Source organism: Protopterus annectens, chromosome 3.part0, assembly GCF_019279795.1.
Source record: "Protopterus annectens isolate FY-2018-M chromosome 3.part0, PAN1.0, whole genome shotgun sequence".
Classification (NCBI taxonomy): domain Eukaryota; kingdom Metazoa; phylum Chordata; order Ceratodontiformes; family Protopteridae; genus Protopterus; species Protopterus annectens.
The window spans coordinates 1,836,533,965-1,836,542,433 of NC_056731.1; positions in this window are offsets into that span (position 1 = coordinate 1,836,533,965).

The following is an 8,469-nucleotide window of genomic DNA, read 5'->3' on the forward strand; positions in this document are numbered from 1 at the left end:
TTTATTGATGATTTGTTTTTTGTGTGGAGGGGTTCAGGTTCATAGGTTCATAGGTAGGTATTAGGCTATCTGCCTGAAGGCATTTATAAGCCTAGCCAGAATGTGTTGGCTTTCGCCGCCCCCTAGATTAGTTCCCTGTGCCTCTGTCTAGCAGAGCCACTGAAGTGATCCCTGGGGTAAACTTTTCCATCCACTTGTCAAGGTTTCTCTTGAAGAGTGCAAGCAAGGAGCTCTGCCTAATGTAGATTGGAATCTTGTTCCAAAGAATGGGAAGTCTCTGGGACAGGAATCTATCCCTCCAGCACATCCTATTTATTGTTGTGGTGAGGTTTAGATCCCTAGAGCGTGTGGTTTGAGGGGATAAGGTTTTCTTTAGGTGGAGCATGTCCATCAATTCTGGGTTGGACATGACCTTATATGTCAGGCAGAGATCACCTCTGAGAAGGTGGTATGCAGCCAAGTACAGCTGGAGTTTCTTCAGTCTTGTTGCATAGGGCATATGTTTGAGGCCAGTGATCCTCTTGGTGAGGTACTTCTGTGGTCTTTCCAGCTGTTGCAGGTGTCGTGTAAGGTACATCCCAAATGGGGCATTATACTCTATGATGATTCTGATGAGTGATGAGTAGAGGGGCACAATGACCTCTTTTGACCTGGATGCAAACCCTTTTGTGATTAGGTGGGCCACATAGAAGGATCTTCTAACCACTTTGGCAATGTGATTATCAAAGGAGAGATTACTATCTACTTGGGGCCTCAGATCCCTTATTACATTTTCCATATTTAGGGGACTACCACCTATGTGGTAGTTTGTGGGTACTTTGTTATTTCCAAAGGGAATAACTATGCACTTTTTGGCATTTAGCTTGAGGCTATGATTTTGACACCAGGTATCTGTTTCAGTGAGACCCTTTTGGAGGATGTCTGTGTCAGCTGGTGACTCAATTATAGCCCCTAGTTTGCAGTCATCTGCGAACTTGGTCAGCCATAGTCCTCCTGTGCTTGTCTGTACCTCTGAGAAGTATATGCTGAACAGGAGGGGCCCTAGGACTGAGCCCTGGGGAATGCCACTTGTAACCGGTTTAGAGTAAGACCTAGCTCCCACAACTCTCACCATGTGGGTTCTGTCTGTGAGCCAATTGGCAACCCATCTTGTGATATAGGGGTTTATGTTCAGGCTGGTGAGCTTGTCTATAATATCAGCATGGAGAATAGTGTTGAAGGCCTTTGCAAGGTCTAGGTAGGCTGTGTGTACCACCTTTCCCTCGTCTATAGCCTTGGTAACTGTCTCAAAGAAGTCCACCAGGTTTAGGAGGCATGATCTTCCCTTACCAAAGCCGAACTGGGTAGGGTCCAGTGTTTGGAGGTTCCCAATGTCTCTGTTAATGAGTTCCATGATGATGCGCTCCATAGTCTTGCAGACCAAGCTAGTCAGGCTTATAGGGCGATAGTTCCCGGGGTCTGTTGTGGCTTCACCTTTGTGGAGCAGAATAACTGTTGCTGTGCATCACTCTATGGGTACGTAGCCTGTGGAGAGGCTGAGTTTGAACAGTGTGTTTATGTGAGGGGTTAATTCGTCTTTGAGCTTATGTAGGACGCAGCCTGGGACACCATCCGGTCCCATTGATGCTGTGTTTTTGGCTTTGGAGAAGGCTATTTTAACCTGAGTGTCTGTGATTTCAGGGGCTCAACATTCTTCTGGTATGGTTATATGGTTATGGGCCCTTTTGAGGGTGAGAGGGGTGTGAAGTTTGCAATGAATCTGTCTGCCAGGATGTTGGCAATATTGGTTGGCTCAGTGTATTTTGTGCCATTGTGCACCAACTCCGAGCAGATCTGAGCATTGCCACTTAGATTCTTGACATAGCTAAAGAATGCCTTGTGGTGATCTTTGGAGTCCTGGGCAAGTTTTCCTTCAAAGCTCGCCTTGGACGATTTTATGAGGGATTGTAGTTTCTTGCTGATACTGATCAGGGATGTCTTCCCTTCTTGGGAATTTACTCTTTTCTGCACTAGTTTCCTCCTTCTATTGTATAGCTTGTTTATGGTAGGGGTCCACAAGACTGGTTTCCTTTTCTTGGAGGAGTGAGTCTTGGTTTTGCTTGGGATAGCATGATCCATGCATTCTTTTAGGTGCCCATAGAATGCATTAGTAAAGGATTTTGCAGCTTGGACAACGTTATCCTCTAGCATCAGGGCTTTGAAACTTTCCACCTCCGTCTTAAGTAATGTGAAGTTTGCTTTTGAAAAGTTTTTCACGGTGGTTTCCTTGTCCGGGGGTGGTGGTGGAATGTGGATATCCAAAGTGATTTGTTTATGGTCAGATCTAACCAGCGAGGGGTTGGCTTCCAGTATGGAACACCGGTCGCCCATGTTGGTGATGACCAGGTCCAATATGTTGTCACCTCTGGTAGGATTGTTGACCAGTTGTTCCAGGGTGTTTGAGTTTATAAATTCTAGGAAATGTTGGGCAAGGGAGTTAGTACTTCAGTAGTTCTCCCAGTTAATGTTTGGATAGCTGAAATCACCCAATATTAGGGTGTTTGGTAGGACCTTTATGTTACCCAGTGTTTCCAGAAATGTGGAATGGGGGTCCTGGGACATGGTGGGCAATCTGTAGCAAGCTACAATTTGAACTGCAGTTTTGCCCATTGTTAGTTGCATGTGGATAATCTCTGAAGCATTGTGCTGTGCCACTAACCTAGAGGTGTGAGTATCATTGATGAATATGGATACTCCCCCGCCTTTTGTATTTCGGTCCAGGTTCTGTGGCCGAAATGTATGGTATGAGTTGTAGCCTGGTAGTGCTGGGGTGCTCTCTGAGGCCTTAAACCAGGTTTCTGTTACTGCACATATATCAATTTTCTCCATACTGAGGAGTGCCTCGAGTGCATGCATTTTGAGGTTTAGACTTCTGGCATTGAGTAGTATTACCCTCAGATTTTTGTTACTTGTGCTATTTACAGCAGTGGGTTTGTCTTTTGAGCCTTGCCTAAAAAGGGCAATATGGGGGTGGCAAGAGCCTTGGCCAGTATACGAAAACCTAAGGGTGACAGGTGCAAGCCATCTCTAGCGATGCAGCGTGGCTTGTCGAGCATGTCATCCCAGGCAGACAGACACTGGAATCCCTTTGAATGACACCAGAAACTTAGCCAATTGTTGAAATTGATAATTTTTTTCTTTATACCGTGGTATCATTCTTGGTGAGGGCAGGATGCTACTCAGGGTCAGGGTCATACCGGCCTGGGCTACATGATCAGAGAGCTCTTCCATGTCTCTTTTCATGTAGTCCAGGGAGGTACATTTGTGAAGTTGAAATTAGAAGTTTGTTAAAACAAAAAAGTAAAGTTAAATATAATTTAACCAAGATAGAAAGGGATAGTTTTGAAGCTTTAAAATGTGATTCTTCCATAAGAATTTGAGGGCAGACAAAGGGGGGTCTATGGTGGTAGTAAATACAGTTGATTATTTGAATGGTGTATATGAGCTGTTAAAAGATGTGCACTCATACAAAAAAGTTTTAAAATCAGAAATACACAAAGCATGCAAATACATTGATGCCTGATTGATGTATAAACTAGATAAAGGGGTTATTTCTGAAATAATGTTTGAATTTTTAATGTGCACAAACCCAAGATTGGGTATTTCTTTGGAATACCCAAAGTGCATAAAGATGAGCAGAATCTGCCATATAGGCTCATAGTTGCAGCCAAGGCATCCAAGTTAGAACCCTTATCCAAATTTGTTGACAAGGCCCTGATAAGGTTAGTGCAAGAAACTCAGTCATTTATTAGAGATTCAAAGCATTTTCTGGATAAAATAAGAAGTTTTGAAATAGACAAAGAAGATGTATTAGTCACAATACATGTGCAATCCTTGTACACATGCATCCCTCATGAAAAAGGTTTGGAATGGGTGGGGTACATGTTGGTTGAAAGTCAGCAGTTTGAAGTGGGAGAAAGTAAATTTATTTTGGAAAGCTAGAACACATTTTGTCATACAGCTTTATTACGTTTGAAAATGAATTCTTTTTATAGACAAGGGGGATTGCTGTGGGGGCAAGGATGGCTCCTAATTAGGCCAATTTAGTGATGGCATTTTGGGAAACCAATCTCTTGCCCCACATAGCAGGGTATAATAACCTTTTATGTTATTACAGATTTATTGATGATTTGTTTTTTGTGTGGAGGGGTTCAGGTTCATAGGTTCATAGGTAGGTACTAGGCTATCTGCCTGAAGGCATTTATAAGCCTAGCCAGAATGTGTTGGCTTTCGCCGCCCCCTAGATTAGTTCCCTGTGCCTCTGTCTAGCAGAGCCACTGAAGTGATCCCTGGGGTAAACTTTTCCATCCACTTGTCAAGGTTTCTCTTGAAGAGTGCAAGCAAGGAGCTCTGCCTAATGTAGATTGGAATCTTGTTCCAAAGAATGGGAAGTCTCTGGGACAGGAATCTATCCCTCCAGCACATCCTATTTATTGTTGTGGTGAGGTTTAGATCCCTAGAGCGTGTGGTTTGAGGGGATAAGGTTTTCTTTAGGTGGAGCATGTCCATCAATTCTGGGTTGGACATGGCCTTATATGTCAGGCAGAGATCACCTCTGAGAAGGTGGTATGCAGCCAAGTACAGCTGGAGTTTCTTCAGTCTTGTTGCATAGGGCATATGTTTGAGGCCAGTGATCCTCTTGGTGAGGTACTTCTGTGGTCTTTCCAGCTAGTTCCCGGGGTCTGTTGTGGCTTCACCTTTGTGGAGCAGAATAACTGTTGCTGTGCATCACTCTATGGGTACGTAGCTTGTGGAGAGGCTGAGTTTGAACAGTGTGTTTATGTGAGGGGTTAATTCGTCTTTGAGCTCATGTAGGACGCAGCCTGGGACACCATCCGGTCCCACTGATGCTGTGTTTTTGGCTTTGGAGAGGGCTATTTTAACCTGAGTGTCTGTGATTTCAGGGGATCAACATTCTTCTGGTATGGTTATATGGTTATGGACCCTTTTGGGGGTGAGAGGGGTGTGAAGTTTGCACTGAACCTGTCTGCCAGGATGTTGGCAATATTGGTTGGCTCAGTGTATTTTGTGCCATTGCGCACCAACTCCGAGCAGATCTGAGCATTGCCACTTAGATTCTTGACATAGCTAAAGAATGCCTTGTGGTGATCTTTGGAGTCCTGGGCAAGTTTTCCTTCAAAGCTTGCCTTGGATGATTTTTATGAGGGATTGTAGTTTCTTGCTGATACTGATCAGGGATGTCTTCCCTTCTTGGGAATTTACTCTTTTCTGCACTAGTTTCCTCCTTCTATTGTATAGCTTGTTTATGGTAGGGGTCCACAAGACTGGTTTCCTTTTCTTGGAGGAGTGAGTCTTGGTTTTGCTTGGGATAGCATGATCCATGCATTCTTTTAGGTGCCCATAGAATGCATTAGTAAAGGATTTTGCAGCTTGGACAACGTTATCCTCTAGCATCAGGGCTTTGAAACTTTCCACCTCCGTCTTAAGTAACGTGAAGTTTGCTTTTGAAAAGTTTTTCACGGTGGTTTCCTTGTCCGGGGGTGGTGGTGGAATGTGGATATCCAAAGTGATTTGTTTATGGTCAGATCTAACCAGCGAGGGGTTGGCCTCCAGTATGGAACACCGGTCGCCCATGTTGGTGATGACCAGGTCCAATATGTTGTCACCTCTGGTAGGATTGTTGACCAGTTGTTCCAGGGTGTTTGAGTTTATAAATTCTAGGAAATGTTGGGCAAGGGAGTTAGTACTTCAGTAGTTCTCCCAGTTAATGTTTGGATAGCTGAAATCACCCAATATTAGGGTGTTTGGTAGGACCTTTATGTTACCCAGTGTTTCCAGAAATGCGGAATGGGGGTCCTGGGACATGGTGGGCAATCTGTAGCAAGCTACAATTTGAACTGCAGTTTTGCCCATTGTTAGTTGCATGTGGATAATCTCTGAAGCATTGTGCTGTGCCACTAACCTAGAGGTGTGAGTATCATTGATGAATATGGATACTCCCCCGCCTTTTGTATTTCGGTCCAGGTTCTGTGGCCGAAATGTATGGTATGAGTTGTAGCCTGGTAGTGCTGGGGTGCTCTCTGAGGCCTTAAACCAGGTTTCTGTTACTGCACATATATCAATTTTCTCCATACTGAGGAGTGCCTCGAGTGCATGCATTTTGAGGTTTAGACTTCTGGCATTGAGTAGTATTACCCTCAGATTTTTGTTACTTGTGCTATTTACAGCAGTGGGTTTGTCTTTTGAGCCTTGCCTAAAAAGGGCAATATGGGGGTGGCAAGAGCCTTGGCCAGTATACGAAAACCTAAGGGTGACAGGTGCAAGCCATCTCTAGCGATGCAGCGTGGCTTGTCGAGCATGTCATCCCAGGCAGACAGACACTGGAATCCCTTTGAATGACACCAGAAACTTAGCCAATTGTTGAAATTGATAATTTTTTTCTTTATACCGTGGTATCATTCTTGGTGAGGGCAGGATGCTACTCAGGGTCAGGGTCATACCGGCCTGGGCTACATGATCAGAGAGCTCTTCCATGTCTCTTTTCATGTAGTCCAGGGAGGTACAGCTCAGGTCATTCACATCAACATGGACAATGACAGAGTTGTATTTGTACTTGTTCTGGAGTGACCTGAGTGCTTGCGTTATGTGGCGGATCCTGGCACCCGACAGGCAGCTAACAGTATCCTTCTCCTTATTCAGCCTAGTGAGTGAGATGTCAGTGTGCCTGACTATAGAGTCACCTATTACTAGTATGTTGGGTATGTTATTTTGCCTTGAGGGCTGTGATGGCGTGACACACTGGTTTTGTGAAGTATGTGTTTCATGGTTTGTGTTGGGGAGTGGACGTTGCTTGGATGTCTGCTTTGGAGGACTCTGTTGCTTTTGCAGATTTTTATTTAGAGTCTCTGAGTATGTTTTTGTGTATTTATGTGTGTTTTTACCGGTGCTGGTTTAATGGGTCTATGTGAGACTGGTGGTGTGATGCCAGTATTTCCCTTCTCCTCTTGACTGTCTGATCCAGTCTTTGGTTGAGAGAGCTTAGCCTCCAGTTTGGCTGTATAATTGCATCTCTCACATGTATTAGTGTTTGGTGGTAGGAGGAGAGGGTTGTCTGTGTACATGAGGCAGTTGTTACATTGCCTCAAAATGCCCAGATTCACCAGTTGGACTGGAGAAGGTAGTTTAAATGATTTTGTTAAGTATATGAATGAGAGTACAAGTTTTTTGAAATTTTCTTTGGAATATGATTTTTTTAGGATTAGTTATTTAGATTTAGGTATCATAAAAGAACAAGGGCAACAGACACTGAGTACAGTTATAAGTTACAAAAATGTGGCTAGTAATAGTTTACTTTACTACACCAGTTATATTAAACATAACATAGTAAAGGGAAAGTTAACAAGGGTGAAAGGCTAACTAGTAATGTCAATAAAATAGACGGATTTGTGGGAGAATTACATTAAAGGTTCAAAAACAGGTGATATCCTAGTAAAATAGTAATTTATTAAGATTAGAAGGTTTAAGAAAAAAGAGAAGGAGAGAATAGAGAAAAGCAGGACAGATATTGGCAAGTAGCAATGCCTTTAATCGTCACAGTGGATAGTAAAGCAATCAAAAGTATTATCAATAACAATTAGAGAATTTTAGCAGCAAATAAGGAAGTTAAGATAGCAGTGGGAGAAGAACCTGTATATATTAATAAAAGTGCTAGGAATGTTAAGGAGATTTTGGAAAACACACATGAGCCAAATAACAACAGTGTGAAAGGTATGTATATGTGCTTAGACTGCAAAGAGTGTAGATTTATAGCTGAGGGACCTTATTTAGAAGTCAATACTTATGACAGAACCATTATGGTTCCAGGTAGGTTCACCTGTAGTTCAGATTTTGTGGTATATATGGCAAAGTGCCTAGCATGTAATTCCTTCTACATAGGAAAAAACAATAGACCACTGAGAAGAAGAATTTATGAGCGTTATTATGGTAGAAAAAAAGAGAGATCACAATAATGCATTGTTTAAACACACATTAGAATGTTTTAGGTGTTCAAAGTTTCTGTTTTCAGTGATAGACAGTGTATCCCCAGGGTTTAATGGGGACAAAGAAGGAGAGCTAGACTATAAAGAGCTTAAATGGCAGATTCTGCTCAATCCCTATAATAAACCTGGTTAAAATAGTGGGGTCAATTATAAAGTGGTTTTGCGTAGGAAAACAAAGTACAATAAATGTAAGTAAAACTGCAGATTTTTAGGTATGTTTTAAGTTATTTCATGTTTAACATAATTTTTAGTACAATAGGTTAACTGAATAATTGTTTGTAGAAGGGTATTTAAGTGTTTGTAATATGGATTATGGGTGTTTCTGATGAAGGCCATTTTCATGGCCGAAAGTGCTTAAGCCTGTTTTGTTTGTTAAATAAAGAAGGTCTCACTATTTGGCAGCCTTTGATATTCATTACATCAACTTGCA